Source organism: Gopherus flavomarginatus, chromosome 3 (genome assembly GCF_025201925.1).
Source record: "Gopherus flavomarginatus isolate rGopFla2 chromosome 3, rGopFla2.mat.asm, whole genome shotgun sequence".
Classification (NCBI taxonomy): Eukaryota; Metazoa; Chordata; order Testudines; family Testudinidae; genus Gopherus; species Gopherus flavomarginatus.
In genome coordinates, this window is record NC_066619.1 from 253,558,609 (window position 1) to 253,586,189 (window position 27,581).

The 27,581-nt window shown below is 41.0% G+C and overlaps 2 protein-coding genes across 4 annotated transcripts in view; one reads left to right on the forward strand and one right to left on the reverse strand.

Moving 5' to 3' along the window:
• The window catches only part of LOC127048246 (uncharacterized), a 176,954-nt gene extending 160,884 nt beyond the window's left edge, over window positions 1-16,070 (forward strand). Inside the window, exon 2 of the mRNA XM_050947857.1 lies at window positions 16,009-16,070. The gene's annotated coding sequence lies outside the window, so the exon portion shown is untranslated. The remainder of the gene's footprint in view (window positions 1-16,008) is intronic.
• Window positions 1-27,581, reverse strand: part of LOC127048238 (uncharacterized) — a 116,670-nt gene that overhangs the window by 88,250 nt on the left and 839 nt on the right. The window contains exon 1 of one of the 3 annotated variants that reach the window (XM_050947846.1): window positions 27,459-27,524. The exons of the other annotated variants lie outside the window; for them this stretch is intronic. The gene's annotated coding sequence lies outside the window, so the exon portion shown is untranslated. Of the gene's footprint in view, window positions 1-27,458; window positions 27,525-27,581 lie in introns of those variants that run through there. 3 annotated transcript variants of the gene reach the window in all.

Consider the following 27,581-nt stretch of genomic DNA (forward strand, 5'->3'; position numbering starts at 1 on the left):
TCTTGTCCGAAAGAAACTTGGCATTTTGAGGAAGTAATGAAAAGCTCGGCGATCCTTCGAATGGCAACTTTTTGGGACTGTTTGAATTGCTTGCAAAATATGATACTGTCCTTAACGAACTTTTACAGAGGATTAAGAAGGCAGAGACACATGTTCAGTACCTCAGTCCACAGATCCAAAACGAACTGTTTCAACTTGTTGCCAGTAACATTCAAGAGGCCAACATAGCGCAGCTTAAAAAAGCAAAATATTATTCAGTTATTTTGGACTGTACTCTCAACGTGTCACATGAAGAACAGATGTCTGTGGTGTTACGCTTTGTTGAATGCAACGGTGAAGATGGTGTCAATATTCGTGAAGTGTTTGTTGGTTTTCTTAATGTTCATGATACAACTGGCTAGGGCTTATTGGAAGAGTTTCTTGAAAAGGCAAACAACTTAGGAATAGACATTGCTGACATGAGAGGCCAAGCTTATGATAACGGCGCAAATATGAGAGGAAAGAATAAAGGAGTTCAAGCCAGCATGCTAGAAATAAATGACCATGCCTTGTATGTACCATGTGGAGCTCACACATGGAATCTTGTGATCTCAGACACGGCAAAGTCATCGAAATATGCTGTTGACTTTTTCCGTCTGATTAACAGAATATACGTTATCTTTTCTTCTTCACCTTCACATTGGGATATACTTCAAGAACATATGCCAATATCTGTTAAAGGGTTATCGGACACTCGGGAGTCGAGAATTGATGCTGTGAAGCCATTGCATTATTACCTTGAAGAATTGTGCAATGCTTTGTCATCTTTGTGAGAATATGAGCTCGAAAAGAAAGATGGCAATACAGCAACAGAAGCCGGTGCGCTTTTAGACCATGTTACTACGTGGCCTTTTGTTCTGACTGTGTACACGTGGTACGATATACTATTTCACGTCAATAAAACCAGCAAATTAATTCAGTCACCAGATGTGTCAACTGACGTACTGCAGGCAGAAGTCGGTGCTACAATGAAGTTTTTGGAAGACTATCGAAATACAGAATATAACTCTGTGGTCACAAATGCACGTGAAATAGCAGAGCATATGGGTATTGAGCAGGTGTTTCCAGAAACCAGGGTGCAACGTAAGAAGACAATGTTTGATTACGAATGTGTTGATGATTCGAGTCGTCTTTCTGCAGAAGAAAAATTCAAATCGCAGTTCTTTCTTGTTCTCACTGATCAGGCCATATCTTCTGTTTCGTCGCGATTTGACCAACTCGTGGAGTGGTATAAGTTGTTTGGATTTCTGTACAACGCTAGCAGCCTGAAGCAGTGTCACAGAGAAAATGAACTGGAGAATCACAGCAAAAATTTTGAAAGAAAAATGGGAGACATCGATGCCAACGAACTCATAATGGAATTGAATAGTTTTATTTATGTCATCGAGAAAGAGAGAGGACTTGTCACGGCAAACAATTTTTTAACATACATATACAAGAACAGCCTTCAGGAGATATATCCGAATCTTTGCATTTGCATCAGAATTCTTCTGACCACGCCAGTTACTGTCGCTGGTGCTGAAAGGAGCTTCAGCAGAATGAAACTGATCAAGAATATCCTGCGCTCAACCATGACAGATGACAGGCTTTCTGCCCTTGCAGTTATCTCGGTCGAAAACAAGATTGCCAGATCTCTGGACTATGACGCATTGATTAACCAATTTGTGGAGAACAAGGCTCGAAAGAAGCGCTTTGCGTAAATATGGAATACACGTACACTGTAGGTCTATGTATACATAATATGAACCCCGTATATTGTATAAAATAAATACCGCATTCCAGTTTCTGCATTGTAAGGGGCGCCGGACGTATGTTCGGAGGGGGCCACGTTCTTTGTTGCTATGGCCCTGCTCACTCTTCTCTTCTGCAGACTAAACAAGCCCAGTTCCCTCAACCTATCCTCATAAGTCATGAGTTCCAGCCCCCTGATCATTTTCCTTGCCCTCTGCTGGACTATCTCCAATTTATCCACATTCTTTCTGTAGTGGGGGGCCCAAAACTGGACACAATACTCAGATGTGGATGTGTTGGCAGCACCCTCAGCAGGCATTTAGCCATTGATCATGAATGGGAATTTCACAATTCAGTAGTAAATAGCATCTTCATTAAATGGGGGAGCCCCAAATGGGATCTGTTCAACCTCCCAAATGAACAAGGAAGTGCAAAATATAGTGCGCCAGAGAAGCTCAAGGGCAACACTCAGGGCAATACTCTCCTCCCTCCAGCCAGACTATCTGAGCCATGCCTTTCCTCCTTACTGCTCCTACCTCATGTCCTGTGCCCTGTCCTGATGAATTTTCCATAAGTTATCTTCATGTCCCACAACTTGCCCAGGCATTTTGGTTCCTAAATATACTACAACAGTCATCTCATCCTCCAGTCACCACCCAGGCCTTTCCCCAGTCTCTTGACCCAGGAAAAATGGGAAGATCAAGCTTCCCAATGCTGCAGCACTTTGCGGGGAGGGATAACTCCATGGTTTGAGCACTGGCCTGCTAAATCCAGGTTTGTGAGCTCAGTCCTTGAGGGGGCCACTTAGGGAGCTAGGGCAAAATCAGTACTTGGTCCTGCTAGTGAAGGCAGGGGGCTGGACTCAATGACCCTTCAGGGTCCAGTTCTATGAGATAGGTATATCGCCATCTCATGGCTTGCTTTTTGGATGGGCATCAGCATTAAAACATTCCTGTTCTGAAGCCTCACTAACCATCCTTAACAGCAGGAAAGAGTACTAGGAAATGCTATTCAGCCAAGTGAAATGAGTCTAAGTTCAAACTATATCCTCCCACAGGATATCTAAATGGATCTTGGGCTGTATCCTGCTCTGTTACCAGTTGTTGTATCTTTCTCCCCTACAAGAGCACAAGCAAGTTCAGTGGCATTGTTTCAGGAAATACCCTTACTTGACATTTGTAGAGCAGCTACATAGAGTCCCATCAATACGTTCATGAGAAAATATGCTTTAGTGTAGAACTTCTCAGCCGACACTTACTTTGGGACAGTGGTTCTCCAAATGGGTCTGCCATCTGCATCCTCGAACTCTTTTCCTATTTGTGTGTGGCTTGTCAATCATCCACAGTGGAATACACATGTGGACTAGCACTTGGAGACCTACTAGCCCTCCTTCGTCTCTGCTTTGGATCTTTACTGGATTCACAGTAGACAAGGAACTTGAGAGATGGTCTTCTCTGCCCTTTATTCCTTTGATTGGAAGCATGAAGAAGGAAAGGCATGTGCATGTACCAATGGACACTACTTGCAAGAATTCTCCAACTCCAAGGGCATGTTGTGCATATGTATGGAAGTGGAATGCAGATAGACTACACATTTTGAATAACCTCCAGTTATTATAAGGGGAAGTAACATCCTCTTATGGCAGAATCTATAGTTCAGGTACATTTAATCTCTAATTTTGATACACTCAATTCAAGTTCAGTTTAAAAAAATATAAATGTATTACCTTTCTAAAGTACTTAATTTCAAAGCTGTTTTTTGTTGTACTTGATTTTTTTTGTAACATAAGTGATCCAGTGAGATGTTGCTATTTTACTCTAAGCTTTAGACTTCATTCTATATATCTTAAGATTTATTATGGGTATCAGGTTTCCTCAAGGTTTAACTATCTATTCCCTGAGATTGCATCTTTTACCACACATTAATATACAAAAGATTTTGAAACACAGGTGGTGTGAAATGGTTTCTCCTTAAAACTTTCTACTTCAAGATGCTGCCTTCCAGCTATAGTCAGAGTTCATGTTTTATCTTTTTCTGTAATATAAAGCAGCAATAATAGCAGACCTCGCTGAACATTTAGCTATCAAACTAATAATCCTCAGAGTTGAAAGGATTAGAAGATTCAGTGAACAGAGGATAGAATTAATCCTGCTGTCTTTTTCTGTGCTATTGCCACGCACAGTTTAGGCACTGCACTGTCTGTGTCTTACAGATTTAGTTCCTGTTTGTCCTATGTCGTTGCATCCTCTTCTCGCTTCCTGGGCAGCAGAGGAGGTTTAATCATTTTGTCCATCTTCCTAGTTTTTTCAGGAAAAAAAATGAGGACAAATGTAGCTATCATCAGGAACTTATGAACTGATTTGTGCTCCATCTGTGGAACCCCTCTGCCACTTATGGATGTTTAATTATATTATAATCATGATACATTTTGATATCAGAAGTGTATGATTTAGTAATTCTGTAAAAATAGTACAGTGCAAGAAAAGACAGGGATATCAGCATCACCATATAACAGTCTGAATGAGCCAATAAAGCACCCAGTTAGGTACCAGTAAATGGGCTGTGTGCTGTGGAGGCTGTGGGGGAGGCAGGAGGGTGGAGACCATGCTCCTGGTGCAGCTAAAGTATCATTTCTCAAGTACTTGTACAGCTACTCTAGCTTGTCATCATTGCATCTCTCAGCCATAGGGATATTTGGCTAGCTGATTCACAATCATGCAGATCACACACTCTATTACTCCCCAGACTGTCCCTAAGCCCCACCTAACATCTAGACTGCACAGAACAATAATAGAGTTGTTCTCCTCAGGGAAAAAAGTGGGATAGACATCCTGCCTTCATGCTTAAAAACTATATTGGTTGCACTACATTCAGAGCCATTCACTGCCTTTATTTGAGCAGTAGGATTTGGCCCATACTGTGGCTGAGCTTTGCAAATCTCATCCATATTTTGTAGCAAGCAACATTAATGTTTAATACAAATACGTGGCTTCACATTTTGTCCAAATAACCCATGAAGTGTAAACTGGGGAAGGGCTGGATGATGGTCGGGAGGCAGAAATCCTCCATCTCCAGAACAAATACTGCTTATGTAGTGGCAGCAAAAGATTTTCTGCACTGCTCCACCAATGTTTTTCAGCCTGTAGGGTAGAGATGCATAAACTAATCCTACACCCTACACAGACACCCTTCTTTCACCTCAAGCTAATCCTTTTCCAAGGGTTTGACACTTTCCGTTTGAGCACTAGTTTTGCCTTCTGTTGCTCGGCTGGTGCTAAAATAAGTGCAGCCAATGCTGGGGGGAGGAGGAGAATGTTTTTTTCTTGACTTCTACTTTGCCAGCACTTCACAATCCTGCAATTATCTCTTCACTCGCAATGTACCTACTGGACTCATGAATTGTCATGCGTGGCTTCCTTTAGATGCTAATGTTTTATTTCTTGACGTAGATGTATCTGTGTGAAATACCCCAAAGTCCTCTCTCATTTCCCTCCCAGCCCCCCTCTTGTGATTTACCCTTAAACAAAACTATTAGAATCAGTCTGAACTATTTCAGCTTTTTAAAAGAATATCAATCAATACACAATAAAACAATGGATATGGAGAAGCCATAAAGAACTTTGCAATAGATAGAAAACACTGACTTTTGGATTGTGGATTAAAATTAGGGCCAGTGTAAGGTTATGAATATTCTTTGACAGAAATTTGTATACTTGTTAAGATTTTATTGATAGAATCTGTTATTCTACTTTCTATTTCTAGATCTATATATAATAGCTAAATTTTCTGAATTTTGAGTAAATACATTTTTTATTTGATTTTTGAAGAAAAAAGACAATATTTGGGTTTGTGTAATTAGAGCATATTTTAGTCACTAGCCTGCAATTATTTCTCCTATATTTAATTGGAAATTAAAGAAAGAGTAGTTTTTGTTTACACTTTAGGGTTAAAAGACTTAGTTTTTAATAATTATTGAGTGCTATGTATTTAACCAACAGTAGCTCTTAGACCCATGTTAACACATACACAGAAAATAAAAATTAAAATCTGTTTTGATTTATGTATACTCTTAAAGAAATTAGCTAGAAAAATCATTTCGGATTTCAGTTAACAATTTTGATAAATACTAGATTTACACTTGTTTTTCTGTCTAATAGTAGTCTCAAACCCTAAAAATTTCCAGACTTTTCCAGGGGGGGTTTAATGGAACCTATACAATTTTTGGCATAAAGAATAAAGAATTTGGAAATGGAATAAATACTTGGCACAAAAGCATGGAGTGAATAGCATCTAACTTTAAATGTCAAGAGAAGACTAGAACACTCCATTGCAATCTCAAAATATCTTGATCATTTTCTAAAACCAGATATTAAGTACTGCAGAACATAGAAGGGTCTGTAGACTTATTAGCTTTGAATCCCCATGGCTCATATTGGCCTTTGGCCAGTTGAAGTCCCAATTAACCAAGCATAGCATTCCATTCATGCCTGAAATTCACAAAACTTACAGTACATATGAAAAACTCCACATAACCAGTGTGGCTTACATTTATTACGCCCCTGATATCTTATTTTCTACCGGCTATTAATGTCATTTTCTGCCTTATGGATGAGCAACTTAATGACACTTTATCTGCAAGTAGTTTTCTTGTGTCTTGTTTTATTTTTACTCTACAAAACCATTATATAACCATGGCTGTTGTGTGTTAGTGAGCACAATCCTGCATAATGGTATACATTTAAAGAGAATATATAAAAAATGATAGAAAGTTTTATGAAGGAAGATCACTTATAATGGCTGCCATAAAGACACCATTTTAGAGTACAAAGATACCAGTTATGCAAATTGCACTGTTTTACCACTTGCACCAGTTTACTAACTTGAATTGTAACTATGTCATCATTTACATCAGTAGTGAATTTGAGCCAGAGATTTCCATGGGAGTTGCATTCATTTAAACAAGGCTGAATTTGGCCCAGAATCTGAGGCAACATTAGAAGTCCTTAAAATATAAACAAGTTTAACAGACTAGTCAGAGAAATGAAATACAATGCTAGTAGCAGGGAAGTTTGAGGTAATCTATATGGAAAGAGAGACTGAATGATATTGGTGGCAGAACTGGTGGTGAGGTGGGGGTTAACCCATTTAGCCAGTTTCTCCAAATCTAATTCTTATCTATCTACATAAAGCCCCTGAGAGTGGTTTTAGTTTGGGTCAATATTCCTCAAAACCAAGTTACCTGACCCAATGCAAGTGTTAGGAACTAGGACATGGGCCATCTTTCCCAGTGGTCAGAGCAGGCATCTGGAGCAAGGAAACAAAATAGATGGTCAGACCCAGAGACTAGAGCCAGGAACTGGAGCTGAAGACCAGAAATGGGTTACCTGGAGTTAAGGAAGGGCAGAGCAGGACTGAGTCTAAGGCAGGAGTGAGGCTAGGCCAGGGCTGACGCACAAGCTAACACAGCAGAAGGTTGCAGCCAATGCCCTGCTGGTGGTGGGTTTAAGAGCAGGTTTCCTGATCCCTTCATCCAATTGGGCAGTTTGGCCAATCGGGTGGCTCTACTGGGTCCATCTGTGCTCATTAGACTGCCTGGGAGTCAAGCTGATAGTTAAGCAAGCTAGTAGTATGTCAGGGGTGGGCAAACATTTTGGCCTGAGGGCCGCATCTGGGTATGGAAATTGTGTTGCAGGCCATGAATGCTTGGTGGGGGGAGGGGGATTCTATAGGGTGTAGCATGGGGGAAATCTATAAGGGATGTTACCGAGGTGGGGGGAATCATTGGGTGTGGCATAAGGGGAGTGAGGGCTCTAAATGAGCTGTACCAGGGACTCCTAGGGGCCCTGCAAGCAGTAACACCAAGACGGCAGTAATGGGCACTGCCATGGGTGGAGGCACCTTAGCTGGGATGGGTGGTGGCCCCTGGGTAGTTTTGAGGCTCTTGAGGGTGAGGCTGTAGGAGATCGGAAGGGGATTGGGTGTGCCCCTGAGTGAGGTGGGGGAAGGTGGATAGGGACAGCATTCCGATCCTGGAAACAGCACATTGAAGTTGTGCCTACGCAGTGTGGCTCTGTGTGCCGGAAGATGGTGCTCATCAAGGGAATTGTGAGTCGGGAGCTGGGGAGCGCCGAGTGGGCAGAGCAGGGCAAGCCTAGACCCCTGCTCCCCAGCAGGAGCTCGAGGGCTGGATAAAAACATCTGATGAGTGGGAAGCAGCCAGTGGGCTGTAGTTTGCCCACCCTTGTTCTAGGTCCTTACCCTGACAGTGAGTAAAATGACGGCACAAAGTAAGAGGCCAACAAAGCAAAAAGAAAGAAACAGCATTCATATTTCAGTACTCAGTAGTGGGCTTAGTAGTCAAGAAATGGAAAAGCGAAATAACTTATAAAAGAACTATACTGAAAAATACAGTGAAAATGTGCTCTTAGATTATTGGCCCATATCTGAGACTATTCAAATAAGAGACTTCTCGATCTATCCTAAAATTCTCTACAGAGCTAGCAAGCTTACATCTTTTAGAAGAAAGTTCTACAGCTTGAGTGTACTGTAAATGAATGTTTTTGCACCTGATGAATGCAAGTGAAAGAGTAGATTACTACAAGACTATCCTGAAAAGCAAACACAGGATTTGGAAAGAAGGACCCAAGCCATGCAAAACTGAAATATATCAAAACAACCTTAATGTTATGTCTGATAGGAACTAGAGTCATGGAATAAAATATGGGGTAACTTAGCTAATGACTCTCACCAGTGATGATAGGAACAGTTGCAGTCAAGAACATGACAAGGGTAGGAACTGAGGAATAATATTTTGGAGGCAGTAGCCATTTTCCAGCCAATCATACAGTATAAACATTATATTCAACTCATTAACATGTCTTAGCAAACAGATGAATATTCTTAAGTAATTATTAGGAAATAAATTAATGAGTTCAATGTTGCATATCTCTGTGAATATTGCCTCATGAAAATTAATTAAATTTATTAATTACACTTTCCTCAGGAGAGGCTTATATCAACTGCTGAGATGACTAAGTCTGTGTTTAGGCAGTGAAATGTTTTTCGGTGTCAAAAATATTATTCCATATTTAAGATCTTTACAAATAAATATAATGGAAACTGCAGCAATCTTTTGGAAGTGGGAGAAGACACATTTGTAATCTAGTAATTTATTTGACAGCATAATAAATACTCTGTATGCAGATGCTCAAGCGGCACTTGTGAAAATGGGTTAGATTCTTGGCAAAGAACTTGCAGTACCAGCTGGTGAAAATTCTCAGGTGACGAAGAGCTGACCAAGTGGCTCCCACACCATATCTCAGTGTAAGGAGTGTGTCTGGAAGGGTGCCCAGCTGGGGCATCTCTACAGTTTGGTGTAAATCAAAGCAATTCCATGGGTGGTTCATTTTCTGTGCTTGTTGAAGTGATTCCTTTGTGTATGTTTACATGTCTAGAAATACAATACCATGGCTGTTTGTGAGAGGCAATTTAGGATGCTAAATAGAAGACATACACATTACCATGACTGACTGCATTCAAAATAAATTTAAAATTGAAGGCGTCATTAGCTTAAGTAAACACAATGTATGTTGGTTTAAAAGAATACAAACACAGCAGATATTCACAGAGAGTGACTGCAATCCCAGTACAGTGTAAACCACTCCAATTGGGTAAAGCCTAATTCGCTCCGATTATGAGTCGAGGGGGTTGATAGATTGTGGGCAGACCTTCACGGTAGCTAGGTGAAACTAACAGTTCTGTAGTGCCTCACTAGCCAACCTTTAGAAAATTTAGCCTCAACAACGCCCTTTGAGGATAGTTGCATATTAATGAGCCCATTGGGGAATAATGGAAGAAATCATGAATATTTTATTAAAAATGTGATATAGTTCATATAAATATAAATCTTAATGAAATATTAAACCTACTGTGTATACGGGGTGAATAATGGAAAAATAATTAACTGAACAAATTATTTGACCAGTTCTAATCCCATTGCATAGATGGGAAAACTGAAGCCCAGAGATGGTAAGGGCTTGATATTCAGATGTGTTAAGCAGGTAGAATTCTAACTGAAGTCATTGGGAGCTATGGGTGCTCACCTTGTCTGAGAAGGTCCTAAGTGACTCACTCAAGGTCACACAGGAAGTCTGTGGCAGAACCAAGAATAGACCAATCCTCCTGTCTTCCAGGTCTATGTTCCTTCCTCTTCACAGCTTCCTAACAGCTACAATAATGATTTCTGGTCATAATTTCCTAAATTATAGGCTAAGCCATATAGGGAATCATTTTATTTTGCAAAATGGCTTTCGTGAAGATTTCGAGATCGTTTGGACAATTCATATCTTTGTTAAAAGGAACCCACTTTGTTTCCAGAGTTCCTGTGAATATTACAGTAAAGTGGAAGAACAGACCCCAAAGGGGCTCATATTTAAAGAAAATACATGGAAACTCCATCATTGCTTATCTTAGTATTGCACTTGCTGGTACATGAAGAAAATAACGTGAGCTTGGCCAAAATAATACTTTGGACTGAACGCAGCTGGAATTCAAATAATGATAAATGGGTCTAATACATGTATAACAGTGGCAGCTTTATTACTGATTTAGTGACATTATTCAGAAGTATTGTGGGCTTTTCACATGAACCACAGTACGTCTTTCAGTAAATGTGCCTTCACCTGCCTTTGAAGAATATTCATGGCATTGCTGCTAGACTTTATAAAGTCACCATCACTAAAATACACTGGGATATGATGAAGGTTGACACTCTTACAGCCAGCCATGCATATTATAGTATATCTACAAAGACTTGCTGTTGACACAATCATTTATTCTTTAAGAACAATATAGTATTTAATTCTCTTTTCCCTGATAGGGATTTTTTGGTACATACTGAGCCCAAAGCAGTGTAAAGGGGCCTGAAAGAAAGTGTAAATGTAATTTTAAGACACCTCTTATACTGCCAGAGTGGTATAAAGAGGCTTTTGTGTAAATAGGATTTAGGCTCATGGTATTTGGTACTAACAGTGGATTGGAAAGCTTGTATGTCACACATTCCATTTCTACTGATATGTAAATAAAGTATTAAACAAATGACATGGATTTTAATATGTTTTCTAATGTCCATATTACTTTTAAATCCTGGAATATTTCACAAAGTCTGTGGTCTTTATCTGACTCTTTGAACATAATAAAGAGACAAGGTGGGTGAGGTAATATCTTTTATTGGACCAACTTCTGTTGGTGAGAGAGACAAGCTTTCGAGCCACACAGAGCTCTTCTTCAGGTTTGGGAAAGGAACTCCCAGCATCACAACAAAATGCAAGGGGGAACAGATTGTTTAGCAAAAGTCATTAGCACATATTGCACAGGATCATTCAAGGTAGCATGGCCTGTTAACACATCTGCACTTATTGGACAAAAAGAGGGGGTTAGTGGGTTACAGGTTGTTGTAATAAGTAATAAATCCAGTGCCTCTGTTCAGCTCTTTGAACATAATGGCATTTGTCATATTTGCATCATGATTCCTTTTCCAAAATAAATACACACATTGCAAACCATATTTTCTCATATATTTGGGATTCTTATCTTAGTACATGGGGTTCTACATGCATACCCATCACTAGCATTGCTGTGAATTAAGTGTTCAGACAGCCATGTATTAAGATGTAAATATAGAGCAAGATTTTAAAACAATAACTGTTGAGTTAGGGTGCCTCAAGTTTTGGGAGCTCAACTTGAAACAGTGGGCAGCGTGGCTGGAGTCTGGGCGGGCAGCGTGGCTGGAGTGTCCCCAACCCTAGCTCCAGGTGGTGGTGTGGTGTGGCCCTAGCCTCAGTGCCCCCAGCCCTGGGTTTGTGTAGAGAGCCTCCACATCCATGGTGGCTAGGATGGTGTTTTCTGGGAGATCATCAATGCATTGTAGTTTTCTCAGGAAATCTGTGGTGTCACGGAGATAGCTGGGAATGCTGGTGGCATAGGGTCTGAGCAGAGAATCCACATATCTGGATAGTCCTTCAGTGAGTGTCCCAATTCCAGAGATTTCCAGGTTTGTGGACCTTGGGTAGTAGATAGAATAACCCCGGTTGGGGCTCTAAGGGTATGTTGATTTGTTCCTGTGTTAGTGTACGGAGTGTCCTGAGTAGATGGTGCAGTTTCTTATTATATTCCTCAGTGGGATCTGAGGAAAGTGGCTCATAGAATTTGGTCTTGGAGAGTTGTCTGGCAGCCTCCTTCTGGTAGTCAGACCTATTCATGATGACAACAGCACCTCCTTTATCAGTCTCTTTGATTATAAGGTCAGAGTTGTTTCTGAGGCTCTGGATGGCATTGCGCTCTGCACGACTACAGCAAAAAAACTTCAGGACCAGACTCCAAAGAGAAACTGCAGAACTTCAGTTCATTTGCAAATTTGACACCATCAGATCAGGATTAAACAAAGACTGGGAATGGCTAGCCAACTACAAAAGCAGTTTCTCCTCCCTTGGTGTTCACACCTCAACTGCTAGCAGAGGACCTCACCCTCCCTGATTGAACTAACCTCGTTATCTCCAGACTGATTCTTGCCTGCATATTTATACCTGCCTCTGGAAATTTCCATTACATGTTTCTGACAAACTGGGTATTCACCCACGCAAGCTTATGCTCCAATACATCTGTTAGTGTTAAAGGTGCCACAAGACTCCCTGTTGCTTCATAAAGGTGTGGACATGCCAGATGGTGAAATTCATAGTCTTATATCTCTTTTTTTGGCTGTGGAGTTGAGTGATTCCACTGGATACGGCCATCCAGTCAGAAGAGTGTGAGACAGCCTATGTTGAGGCACCATTTCTAGCTTCCTCCCCATTTGGGGTGAGCAGAGGGGATCCTGAAAAGGCCTGCTCAGTCAGAGCTGCTGCTGCCAAAATGCACTTCTGTCTCAACCCAGCACAAAACAACAAAATCTGCTGCCTGCATGCAGATTTGTGACTAATGACTCCCAGAGATCACTGCTTCTGTCTTGTCTACCACTCATCCACCACCGCCAGACTTCGTGCAGGTGTGAATCCTTTGGCAGAGGCCTGCGTGTGAAATCTGTTAACATGGGGAAACTAGTGTGCAGGTGGTAACCACACAAAACTTGACAGGGGGAAAACCCTGACCCATTGGCAAAGAGATCCAAGACAACCAGGTGTCTCCCTCCTGCTGCAGCCCTCATGCACCTTCAAAGCTGCAGAGTTTTAGAAGGTCCTTTATATGCACCCAATCCACCATTGGGGTCTTTTGAAATTTGGACCACAGTTAGTCAGGGGCCTTGTCTCAGACCTGTTCATCAAGGGGGACCCTACGAGGAGTATCAGAGCTCAGGACAATATGCCTCTGAGGGTCTTTAGCCCATCCAAGCCTCTCCACCACAGTCCATCAGAGAGGTCAAGGTGCCTTCTCTACCCCCTGGGTGGTAGGTGAACTCACACTGATGCACCTCTAAACTCTGGGTCTTCACTGACCAAGGACAATCACTGTGAGTGGAGTGTGGTGGAGGGAGAAAAGAGGGACATGTTAAAGGAACTTTTGGTTGTTGAACTCAAGAACCTGGGGCAAAAGACACTGCCCAACATGCTCTGAGATGGGTGTTTTGCTCATGGTTGAATCCTGCTTGTGGCATTTCCCCAAATTAATGTTGGTTGTCTTTCCTCCTTTCATAAAAGTTTCTTTTCTACACTCAGACTATGTTTGTGAGAAGGGAAGAATTGTCTCTTAGAGGAGTCCAGGATGTGTGTGTAATTTTCCCAGGTTACTGGATGGGGGCTTGAGTCAGTTCTGTGTTGTATTATTGAAAAGGAACAACAATTGTTGTTTTTGTATTGTATATTGTTGAAAGGGAACCCCTACATATTGAACTTGGCCCTGGTTGCTGCCGACTCTACCTGGCAGAAAGGTTACATGTGAAACGTACAAACCTGGCCAAATACTAAGAGCCATTACTAACAATATCATGGAAAAGGTGCTGTGTGATGGAGCAAATATTCTTAACTCGAAGTCAGTACTGATCCAGTGCCATTGCATGATGCTAAGTTGCACCGTTCTGGTGGAGGTGCCATCTTTCAATGAGATCTGTAACTAAGGTTCTCATTCCTTATGGTCATAAATGGTACCTGACCTTTTCACAAGGATAGGATTATTACTCTAAGAGAGAAAGGGAAGGAATTAAAAAAAACCCAAACAAAACAAAACACAAAAAAATCAAAACCAAACAACAACAACAAAATCTCCACTTAAACAAAACCCCTCAGCATTTGAAGTAGATGGGTTTTGAGTTTTTTTGTTGCTTCTTTCCATCTTACTCCTCTGGCCCCACACCATATCAATCTATCTATCTATCTATCTAGCTACAGATAACTATATATTAATATGCGTACACAGACACAAACACACTACATATAGGTAGGTGATAAATTGTACAGCCATGTGGTAAAGGAATTATGCTCCTTTGACTTCCTCACCTGCTTTCTGCCATTAAACATTTTTCCCCTAGGACTTATTCTAACAACCCTGCTTCCTGAGAGGCTTCAAACAGCAATTATTTTTGAAATCTACCTTTTGGAGCAATGTGTATTCCTTCTCCCTCATGTGGAGTTCCCCTAATCTCAGACCTCCTGGAATACCAGTATTGGCAACACCCGTGACAACCTTCCTAAACCCACAGCTATCACAGTTTAAGTCTGATATCCCATAGCCCTGGAGATCTGGAAGCAAGAACTTTATATGTTGGGATGAGGATACTCATTGTTTGTTACACTGAGCCAGCACTTTCCTTCCTCCTGGAAAGGCACGAGATTATAGACATGCTAGAAAGTTGAGATATGAAAAGGCTATTTTATAAGTTTTCTTTGGCTCTTTGGCTCTACCTGACACAAGTACGGTTGGATTGTTGAGACCCAATCCTGCAGCCAAAGATAGCAACCGTGGCTCTTACAACCTTCTCCTACAGGTGGCTAACAGGTTGTAGCCTGGCTTCTCTCTAATGTGGACAGTGTAACTTTGTCACCATCAGGTTAGATTCATACCCACCTGTGCTAAACCATGTGGTCTGCTCAGGCCTGCCTTTCTAGAAGCTTCAGCTCAGATAAAATATAGCTGCTCATCTTCTAAGTGGGGAAGACATTATGAGTACATGAGATCTGTGCTCAAAACTCTGAATTGGTTTCCAGTTCAATTTTGGTTGCAGGTCAAGATATAGTTAACAACGTTTAAAGCTCTGGGACACTGCTATCTCCCTTATACTCTGTCACAGTCACCCTTCCACAATTTAAGATTTGCTGGGATGATTTTCCCTCAGTTCCTGGAATTTAACTCTCCAGAACTAGCCGCGAGAAGGGCTCTCACCTATGGAACTCCTGCTGCTTTGTGGGTTGCTAGATCCCAAGATGATTGTCTTCAGAGCACAATCTAAGGTATATTTACTAGATTAGCTTTTGGTTAATTTGTGGTTGTTAATGGTCCTTGCAAAAATGGGCCGTATATTCTAACATATAACCAATAATGGTGATAACATTCTATTATTTGTAGAGTACTTTTTAAACTATTTTGAATCAATGTACTTTGATGCCACAGCAATAGAAACAAAAAAAGTTAATACATAAACAACAAAACCACTGGAAAGAAAGTGAATCCCCCAGACTCTGGTTCTGTGAGAAAAACAGATCTTTTAAAAGAGCCAGAGAGACAAAGGAGTAGGAAAAAAGGTAGCTCATACAGAGAAAGTGGTCTAGAATGCAGAACAAGCTTGAAGCCTACCGCCTCTGAATCAGAATTCTCACAAAAAAGCTATATCTTGAATACCTTATAAATTACTGACCAAATGACCAAAGGCAGCTGCAGGACACTTCTGCTAATGGCTGAAGATGTCAGTCAAGAATATCATTATTCCCTGTGACATTTACTAAAGTACAGTGTAATGCATCTTTAATTTGTAAAAAAGAATAGGGACATTAATTCGGTTCATTATTGTTATAAGAAAATGTTTTATCTTTTCTATCTAAAAAAAAGGGGGAATTAATTTGAAGTTGAGACTGGCAAATCACCGGCCAGAGCTGTCATTAAATCTTATCCTTAAAAGAATCCTGTGGCACCTAATAGACTAACAGACGTTTTGGAGCATGAGCTTTCGTGGGTGAATACCCACTTCATCAGATGCATGTGAAGTGGGTATTCACCCACAAAAGCTCATGCTCCAAAAGTCTGTTAGTCTATAAGGTGCCACAGGATTTTTTGCTGCTTTTGCAGATCCAGACTAGCACGGCTACCTCTCTGATACTATCCTTAAAAGAGAGCAATCAGCAAAAGACAAAAGGGCAGATCTTTAGTTGGTGTAAATTGTCATAGTTCCACTGAGATTTAAGGAGCTCATCCTGGTACCCTTATTTACATGATCTGGCAATGATATAAATATCTTCCATAGAAGGATAGAAAAGGAGAAGATTATTATACAAAAAAATGTAGAACAGCAAAACTTTGGAAAATTTCAGTGAAAAATTGGATCAAACTTTTTATAAAAAATGGTCATGAAAATCTGGAGCCATTTTATGAGCAGCTCTAATAAAATTATTCTGGGTTTGATCCTGCCTGGACCCTTACTCAGGGTCTCAGTGAGGGGAACGATGGAAGGAACTCTTCTGTTCCCAAGGGTGAGTGGTGTAAAGATCAGAGAGAGGGGCAATTCCTGTGCTAGAGAGAGTACACAGACTACTGTAATTCTAAGCCAGTGACTCTCAACCTTTCCAGATGACTGTACCCCATTCGGAGTCTGATTTGTCTTGAGTACCCCCAAGTTTCACCTCACTTAAAAAACTTACAAAATCAGACATAAAAATATACAAGTGTCGCAGCACACTTACTGAACAATTGCTTACTTTCTTAGTTTTACGATACAATTATAAAATAAATCAATTGGAATATAAATATTGTACTTACATTTCAGAATATAGTATATGGACAAATATGTGTCTGTATGAAATTTTAATTTGCACTTACTTCGCTAGTGCTTTTTATGTAGCCTGTTGTAAAACTAGGCAAATATCTAGATGAGTTGATGTACCCCTGGAAGAGCTCTGTACAAAGAGGGCAGAGAGTTTCTTTCCTGAGCTCTCAGTGTCTCCACTGCTGGTTATTGTGACAAGTTGCTAAATAGTGACTTTTAAATAAATCTGTCAACAGTCTGTTGACGCCTTTGCTTTTTGCCTGGGTTGGACAGGGGGCTTCAGTTCTGGCAGTTCAGTCAGCTTGCCTGGAGTTCAGAAGTCTGCACATGTGCACTTCAGGGGCACCAGATTTGGTGGGGGGGAGTGAGAGGAGGGGTCAGGGTGGGCACTTGTATATGTGTAGGCAGCAACACTCAGCAGCCATAGCATAGCCCATCCCCATTGATGTACTGGAAGCAGCAGTGCAGAGGATAGAGCCTCTGGGTTCCAATGATCTCACTGGGTTCAGCAGGCAAGAAGTGGATGCAGAAAGGCAGGGGTGCAATGAGGGGGCCTGGAAGGGTAGTGGCGAGGAGGGGGGAAAGGGTCTAGCCTGCTGGGGTCCCTTTCATGGGAATGGAGTGAAGTGGGGGGTGAAATCCTGGCCAGTCCCAATCTTTCTGGTGGGAGGGAAGAGGAAGGGAGGGAAAGGGGGGAGAGGTCATGACAATGTGAATGGGGGGATCCCCATACACATGCATGCTTTCTTGTTCTCCCTCCTTAGGAAACTTCTGGTTGTGCCCTTGTGGCAAGGCACCTGGTTTTCACCCTAACAGGGGTGTATGGAAGGGAGGAGGTGAGAATGAACCGGTGGCATCCCAGCACCTACCCCCTGTCATCCCCAGACACTGCACATCCCCCCCTGCCACAGACAGTTACCCACTACCCCTGGTCACCATGAATTTCCCATATAGATAGTATCCACAACCCAGCCCCATACCCAGCCCCCACCATTTACCCAGCTCCCTGCATCCCCCAAGGTACCAGAGATGATGTGTAACTATTGATAGTGGTGGGAGAGGGCACCATTTAAAGGTTCTGGTGGTATGTAGTGGGGTTCAGGGCAGGACATATAAACCCTAGCAGAAATCTGGGGGGGGGACATGTGCCTCCGTGTGCCCCCTGCATGATCTCCTCTGCTAGGCACTCAGCATCTTCCATCCCCTTTCATCCCCCAGGACACCTAGCCTTCTGCATCCCCCAACTCTAGCAGGCACCAACCACCCAGACCCATGCACCTCCCACACACCCAGAACCCCCTCTTTCCTTAGTCTTGCCTATAGTGCAAGTTTTGAACAAAACACAGGGTCTTCCTACCCCATGACTATGTCCACCGAGAGAAAATTATCACTCAGCTGGCTATACTCTGATAATACAGTCTCTCTGGAGTTTGGAGATTTTTTTTTGTTTTTTACCATTTAGAGACTTTCACCGAGTGGCAGTTGGCTACCCTAGTGCCCAGGCTCTGAAGAGGAGGAGATTCAGCCTGACTCAAATGCAAAGGGGTGTTGAATAGAGAGGGGAAACAGAGACAGGACCCACATGGGAGGACGGTTGTTGTAATAGAAGGGAGAAAAAGACAGAAGGCAGCAGGGAAGGGGATGGGACCAAAGAGGGTCAGAGATAGGAGGTGGAGATGGGGCGATGGATTAAAAACAGGGGGACAGGGATAGGAGTGTGTGTGTTGAAAATATGGAACTGTTCTGGGACTAACAGTCATTATACCTGAGCATTGTGTTACTTTGCAGTCACTGGCACATGCAGACCACACTGACCCCCTTCACTCTGTCATTCTGTTCCATTCTGTGATGCAGATCACCTTATGGCCTAAATTCTTTCCTCAATTACATATTTACAGATGGAGAAAAACCCAAACCGGATTAAATTATCTTTACTTTGGTAGCTTAAAATAGTAAAGAAATTGGATTGAATTCTTCTCCAAACCCTCACACTGAATGACATAGAGCAATCTTTCACTCTGCGTTTTGTTTAGTGATCAGGCAATAAATTGATATTTACAAGAATCCTGTTGCAAGGAGAGGATTCTTGTAAATTCTAGTATCTTATTTGCTCACAAGAACAGAGTGGACAGGCAGAGTAGAGGGACAATGTGCCATCTTGCAAACCAAACCAAAGTTGGTAGGTCTAATCTTAGGTTGACCAGTCTTGACAGAGTTCCTTTAATATTTATAAGGCTGGTGTAGGAAAAGATATGAAGTGGAAAGTTGTCCATCAAGAAGAGGAAAAAAAGAACAAGAAAGCTATTTAACCAGTAGCTTTAGGGAGATGGAACAAAATCTTAGGACAAGAATAGCCTGGAATCTTTATAAAGTGATAATGCTGTGACACGAAGAAATAATTATTAACATGACCTGTGAAAATTGGTGTCTTTGCAGATCTCCATACTTTCATCTTCTGTCTATTAACTGCTGCATATGAGACATTAGCATATATTACAGCTACATATTAATTTCTCATTTGCTCTTTGGTAGCATCCTCAGTGGAATGTATTATAATATTGTTATTTTACCTGACTATGGCATATGACAAGGCATATCATAGTCTCCTGTCACCTAAAAAAACCTCAGAATGATTAACAAGAGCACATCAATAATTCGTTGTTAAAGTCCCCATGAAGAGAAAGCAGATTGCCTTGTTACATTGGATTACGTCTGGTTTAGTTCAGAACAGAAGGGTTGTTCCTCACGGGTTCAACTTCAGTCCCTTTTTCCTTCTCCTTCATGCATAATGTTTCTTTTGTTGCTGGCAAATGATACACCATTACTGGAAGAAATCACATGTTCTACAATCTGATCTTAATGAAGCACAGATTCATGGTCAATCGGTGAAATGTTATGCAGCTAAAACAAAAGCAATGTAACTTGGATCACCTAATGACCTAAATTCTTTCCCCAGTTACATATTTAAGATCAAGATAAAGCCTAAACTGGATTAAATTATCTGTACTTTAATAATTTAAAATAGTAAAGAGATGGATTGAATTCTCCTCCATATTTTTGCACTGGATGACATTTCCTCCTTGGTGTTAGGTGAAATAAGAAATATTTATTCCATCAAGGTTCAAATCACTTCCGTAGAGCATCACTGTTTCAATCAGCTGACATTCCAATGACCTCTTCCCTGTGTTATGCTGATATTAAAGAAAGGTACATTCTGGAAGTGGGAGACATCTATAAAGTCAACCAAAGATAAAGTGCTAGTCATACTGCTAAAACTCATATTTCTTATCTGGAGGTCTTATCTAGAGGTCTACCAAGTATCCTAGTGATATTACAAAACATAGATAATGCAATCTAATTATGAAAAAAACAAGATGGTCTGGCTGAGGCCTGGTGTCATACTGGCATTCAGTGATCAGTTTGGGGAGGGATGGCTTGACAATGAAAAACAAAATTCAATGTGAGGAAATTAGAGATGATTATTATGATTTTTCTCAGGAACTGCACAAGTTCTGTAAAGTATATATTATAATATAATAATGTTCTATACATAAGCCTTGCATGATAGTCTTGGCATGATAGGACAATTTTATGATATATAAGATGGGAAATATATCTATTATTAAACCCCGTAATTTTGCTTCAAGTCTCCTAAGTGACATAAGTAATATCTTAAGTAATTTATTAATTACTGTCAAAAGAATTCCTGGCTGCGTTGTCTGAATACACTGGAGAGAATGAAACATTCCATAACCTGAATTAAAACTCTAGTGAAGATTAAGGTACAATTACTCTGCTGAAGATTTATCTCACTGACGACTCTTGCTCAAAAAAGGTTTTGTGCTTTGGTTGTAAGCTCTCTTGTTTCTAACTGACTATGGTATTTCACAAGAGTAGATAAGCGGCTGGTGGGAAAAACAGAAGACAAAATGAGTAAGGAATCAGTAGAACTAGAGAACCCAGGAAGATGGGAAGGGAAGAGAATGAAGAGACAATAAGAGTAGTCATAATGTGCACAATCTAGGAACGAAAGCAAAGAGAGGATGCTCCAGCATCAGCACCACCTTCATGATGATAACAATCACTACAACTCAAGATCGCTCTTGTTCTGAAAGTTTCATTTTTACAAGAGATTCAGGAGAAATTTACAGAACCGGCACCTTTGGCTATTCTCCCAATTGTAATTCCTTGACCTTGTGATGATGAATTTAAACCAAACAACTATTTTGATGTGATGAACATGGTAAGCTACTCATCCCAGTACAAAATAATTTATTTTAACATGCTTTATCCTACTTTTACATATTAAATAAGGCCTTGAGGCCATATATTTTATATATTAAATAAGGCCATATCCTTACTATCTGTATACAGTTCCTGGCCCAATAGGGATTAATTCTTGATTGTGACTTTTAAGCATTACTGCAATAAAAATAATTAATAATTACAGAAAAATTTAAAAGATCGTACACAAAGCTTGGGAGAGAAAAAATAATGGAGTGATGCAAAGTGGAGTTTTCTTGGTTTGGAATGTTTATATTGTTTGGAAAGCCATTAAACATCTATAAAACTAAATGAATAAATAATAAATATCAGCCAAATGACAGAAACAAACTAATTAAACCCACTAAGCTGAAGTCTTACATTTTGCCTTCCTTTGCCTGAGGGAAGCCTTGTGGCTAAAAGTCATTTCTAATCTTATTTTCTATTACTTTTGGACATTTTATAACTACCATTTGTGTATCTACAGCCAGCATACTAATGTGGTACTGTGGCTGTCATTTCCAAGTTATTAAAGACAGAGATGTGGTTTACAGAACAATGAAGTCTTACTTGATTGATTTATAAGCAGTTGCTTATCTCGAGCTTGGGCTGAGCAGGCAAAACCTACTGACAAGTTGTAGCCACCCACCTGTTAGTTATCGCTTGGACAAAGGTGTTGTGCCTTGGGTGAAAAGCAGCCAGCATGTCATCTCTGTTTTCCATGTTGAAGAGCATAACAGCAGTTACCTCATGATCCTTCACACTGGCACTGGCCTGCTTTTCAGGCTATGCTGAACAATGAAAAGTGCTATTTACCTTCTGTTTATGTACAAAAAAAGGAGACTCAGGAAACAAGTTCAATATGGAAGGGGGACAATGTATTTGCAATGGAGTTGAGCCTAAAGTGCAAAGTTCAAAGCCAGATTTGGATCCAAATTTCCCCAAAAGTTCAGGGCTGTCTTGATCTAGGAGATTAAATAATTCCATTAAAAGAAAACAAAGCTTTTATGTGTGGCCCAAAGTACTTTTCCCCCATTCTCTTCCTCTCCTTCATCCTTTCCATTGAGCCACCCTTTCTCCCTTCCACTGCTTATTCTCTCCTGATGGGAAGCATTAGGAAGCATTAGCCAGCTAAGACTTTTCAATGAGATCCAGGTGAGTATAGTGAACTGTAACCTTCACCAGAAGTTTTGGGTTTGGTCCAGGATATGGAATTTTTTTGGGTGGCTGAAAAGATTAGGAAGAGAGGGAAAATAAATTCCTTGAAGTGAGGCTGTGTGAAGCTTCTCAGGGCCCAAAAAACCGCCACCACTTTTCTAAATGCCAGGAGTTTAAGAAGCCAGCAGGAAAACGAACACATGAAGAGATTAGGTGCTCTCTGTGGATTTTCAAAGCTCCACTGATCAGGAATAGTTGAGTGTAAGAAAATGAAATATATTGTTCAAGTTGCCGAACCATAGCTGGGCTAGAGGAGCTCATGTAGATAGTCTTTCTAGTTCAGTGTTTTGCTTTTAACATTTTAATTATTGTACCTTGCTAAATATAGGACTCCCCTCCCCCTCAACCACACATCAATACTGGGCTGAGAAAGAACAAAAGTGGAAATGAAAATTTGAAAGCATAGTGGCAAGTGGGCTCATTGGGACTCAGTTAAAGTTACCATTAGCTTAAAAGGAAATTGTGTTTCAGACAAGAACCATCTCCTGTGCATTTATGCAAAGAGCCCCCCAAATAGTATGTTTTCAATAGGAATAAGTATTTCCATGGGGGCAGATTGTGATGACTCAAGTCACAGATTATATGTTGTAGGAAATTACATATTGCTACTCTATTGGCTGAGCGTAACAAAAATCAAGTTTGTCCACAGTAATTAAAATATAAACGTAATAATCAAAATTCTCAAAGGTCTCTAGAATGACATGTGAGCTGCTCACTAACTTTATTCTTTTGTTTATCCTTTTGCCACACAGGCTATGATTCTTTTGGCTTTTAAGAGACGTTAACTTACTTTTCAGTTAAAGTGCTATGGACTGGATGAAGGGCCCTTTCTAACTCAGGCCCCAAATGTTCAATGACTTATGCATGTGCTTAACTTTGAATAGACCTCAGTGACTTCAGTGTTCATTGGGTACTATTCACAATGCATAAAGAGTCATTCCACCACTGGAATCTTTGGGGCTGATCCAACACTCTCTCTTTCTAATTGGGAGCCCTTCTATTCACTCCAATGAGCAATGGATTAGGTCATTGCTATGTATGTGCTTTGACTACCCAATTTTTGTTGACAGCATCTTAAATTCTTAATATAAAGACAAATATACTTAACATTTGGTTCCCAAAGGCAGATATCAGGCCTTATAACTATCAAGGCCCTTGATTTGTGACCAGGAAATTACTGAATTATTGTAAATTAGGCTAGGATTTTCTATAATACCAAAATATTTTTTCAGCCTCTTTATATGTTAAATGTGTGGACTCCATAATTCAGGAAATATTCTATAATAATCAACATCAGCATGTACAATATAGCACACTTAAAAGCATATTGAATAATAATAAATAGTAGCATGTACCTAATATACCAAACCTCCAAGTCTGCCATGATGTGAAGTGGAACCCATACAGTGACGTTTTTGACTTCTGATTGTTTTATTACAGCTCTGCTTATTTGGGGACCACCATAGGTTGTGATCTATTCAGCTTTTGGAAGCAATGCAGGGTCGAGACTGATTACTTGGATAGGAGACCTTCAAAGATCACTAAGAGACTAAAAAAAGTAGGGCTGTTGATTCAATAGGTGGCACACTTCTAGCATTTGTGTACAAGCACTTTAAAAACTTGTCACTGTTTATTTGTCGGCCCTTTTCTAATGTGTCAGATTCTTTTTTCTGTGAATGTTTCTCATCTGATCTGGCCCATACTTTTATACTCTTCCATCCTCTCCTTCTCACTAAAACCAGGAGAATCTCTGTCAATAGACTCTCCTCTAACAGAAGTCTCTGTCCAATCCACATGCTCCGCTGCAGCAATCGGCTTTCCCCCATCTCTTAGTTTAAAAACTGCTCTGCAACCTTTTTAATGTTAAGTGCTAGCAGTCTGGATCCACTTTGGTTTAGGTGGAGCCCATCCTTCCTGTATAGGCTCCTCCCATCCCAAAAGTTTCTCCAGTTCCTAATAAATCTAAACCCCTCCTTTCTATACCATCATCTCATCCATGCATTGAGACTCTGAAGATCTGTCTGCCTACTTGGCCCTGCATGTGGAACTGGAAGCATTTCTGAGAACGCTACCATAGAGGTGCAGGATTTCAGTCTCTTTCCTAGCAGCCTAGTGTCCTGGCCTCCAGGACATCTCTCCTATCATTCCCTATGTCATTGGTACCTACATGTACCACGACTAGCGGCTACTCCCCAGCTCTACATATAAGTCTATCTAGATGCCTCGAGAGTTCTGCAGCCTTCACACCAGGCAGGCAAGTCACCATACGGTTCTCCCGTTCAACACAAACCCAGCTATCTATGTTTCTAATGATAGAACCTCCCATTACTAACACCTACCTTTTCCTAATGACTGGAGTTCCCTCCACCGGAGAGGTAACCTCAGTGCGAGAGGATGCGCCAACATCATCTGGAAGGAGGGTCCCAACTGTGGGAAGGTTTCTCTCTGCTCCCGTTGACTGCTCTCCTTCCCTGAGCCTTTCATCCTGCTTAACAGTGCAGGGGCTGTCTGACCAGAGGTGAGACAAATCTACAGTGTCCAGGAAGGCCTCATCAACATACCTCTCTGCTTCCTTAGCCCTTCCAGTTCTGCCACCATGGCCTCCAAAGCCCATAGACTCATAGACTCAGACTCTAGGACTGGAAGGGACCTCGAGAGGTCATTGAGTCCAGTCCCCTGCCCTCATGGCAGGACCAAATACTGTCTAGACTATCCCTAATAGACATTTATCTTACCTACTCTTAAATATCTCCAGAGATGGAGATTCCACAACTTCCCTAGGCAATCTATTCCAATGTTTAACTACCCTGACAGTTAGGAACTTTTTCCTAATGTCCAACCTAAATCTCCCTTGCTGCAGTTTAAGCCCATTGCTTCTTGTTCTATCATTGGAGGCTAAGGTGAACAAGTTTTCTCCCTCCTCCTGATGACACCCTTTTAGATACCTGAAAACTGCTATCATGTCCCCTCTCAGTCTTCTCTTTTCCAAACTAAACAAACCCAATTCCTTCAGCCTTCCTTCATAGGTCATGTTCTCAAGACCTTTAATCATTCTCGTTGCTCTTCTCTGGACCCTCTCCAGTTTTTCCACGTCTTTCTTGAAATGCGGTGCCCAGAACTGGACACAATACTCCAGTTGAGGCCTAACCAGCGCAGAGTAAAGCGGAAGAATGACTTCTCGTGTCTTGTTTACAACACACCTGTTAATGCAACCCAGAATCACATTTGCTTTTTTTGCAACAGTATCACACTGTTGACTAATATTAAGCTTGTGGTCCACTATGACCCCTAGATCTCTTTCTGCCATACTCCTTCCTAGACAGTCTCCTCCCATTCTGTATGTGTGAAACTGATTGTTCCTTCCTAAGTGGAGCACTTTGCATTTATCTTTATTGAACTTCATCCTGTTTACCTCAGACCATTTCTCCAATTTGTCCAGATCGTTTTGAATTTTGACCCTGTCCTCCAAAGCAGTTGCAATCCCTCCCAGTTTGGTATCGTCCGCAAACTTAATAAGCGTACTTTCTATGCCAACATCTAAATCGCTGATGAAGATATTGAACAGAGCCGGTCCCAAAACAGACCCCTGCGGAACCCCAATTGTTATACCTTTCCAGCAGGATTGGGAGCCATTAATAACTACTCTCTGAGTACGGTTATCCAGCCAGTTATGCACCCTCCTTATAGTAGCCCCATCGAAATTTTACTTTCCCAGTTTATCTATAAGAATATCATGTGAGACCGTATCAAATGCCTTACTAAAGTCTAGGTATATCACATCCACCGCTTCTCCCTTATCCACAAGGCTCGTTATCCTATCAAAGAATGCTATCAGATTAGTTTGAGGAGTATGGCACGATTTGTTCTTTACAAATCCATGCTGGCTATTCCCTATCACCTTACCACGTTCCAAGTGTTTGCAGATGATTTCTTTAATTATCTGCTCCATTATCTTCCCTGGCACAGAAGTTAAACTAACTGGTCTGTAGTTTCCTGGGTTGTTTTTATTTCCGTTTTTATAGATGGGCACTATATTTGCCCCCTTCCAGTCTTCTGGAATCTCCCCCGTCTCCCATGATTTCCCAAAGATAATAGCTAGAGGCTCAGATACCTCCTCTATTAACTCCTTGAGTATTTTAGGATGCATTTCATCAGGCCCTGGTGACTTGCAGGCATCTAACTTTTCTAAGTGATTTTTTACTTGCTCTTTTTTTATTTTATCTTCTAAACCTACCCTCTTCCCGTAAGCATTCACTATATTAGACATTCCTTCAGACTTCTCAGTGAAGACCGAAACAAAGAAGTCATTAAGCATCTCTGCCATTTCCAAGTCTCCCGTTACTGTTTCCCCCTCCTCACTGAGCAGTGGGCCTACCCTGTCCTTGGTCTTCCTCTTGCTTCTAATGTATTGATAAAAAGTCTTCTTGTTTCCCTTTATTCCCATAGCTAGTTTGAGCTCATTTTGTGCCTTTGCCTTTCTAATCTTGCCTCTGCATTCCTGTGTTATTTGCCTATATTCCTCCTTTGTAATCTGACCTAGTTTCCATTTTTTATATGATGCCTTTTTATTTTGTAGGTCACGCAAGATCTTGTGGTTAAGCCAAGGTGGTCTTTTGCCACATTTTCTATCTTTCCTAACCATTGGAATAGCTTGCTTTTGGGCCCTTAATAGCGTCCCTTTGAAAAACTGCCAACTCTCCTCAGTTGTTTTTCCCCTCAGTCTTGATTCCCATGGGACCTTACCTATCAGCTCTCTGAGCTTACCAAAGTCCGCCTTCCTGAAATCCATTGTCTCTATTTTGCTGTACTCCCTTCTACCCTTCCTTAGAATTGCAAACTCTATTATTTCATGATCACTTTCACCCAAGCTTCCTTCTACTTTCAAATTCTCAACGAGTTCTTCCCTATTTGTTAAAATCAAGTCTAGAACAGCTTCCCCGCTAGTAGCTTTTTCAACTTTCTGAAATAAAAAGTTGTCTGCAATGCAGTCCAGGAACTTGTTGGATAGTCTGTGCCTCGCGGTGTTATTTTCCCAACATATATCTGGATAGTTGAAGTCCCCCATCACCACCAAATCTTGGGCTTTGGATGCTTTTGTTAGTTGTTTGAAAAAAGCCTCAACCACCTCTTCCACCTGATTAGGTGGCCTGTAGTAGACTCCCAGCATGACATCACCCGTGTTTTTTACCCCTTTTAGCCTAACCCAGAGACTCTCAACACTCCCATCTCCTATGTCCATCTCTACCTCAGTCCAAGTGTGTACATTTTTAATATATAAGGCAACACCTCCACCCTTTTTCCCCTGTCTATCCTTCCTGAGCAAACTATACCTATCCACACCAACATTCCAGACGTGTGTATTATCCCA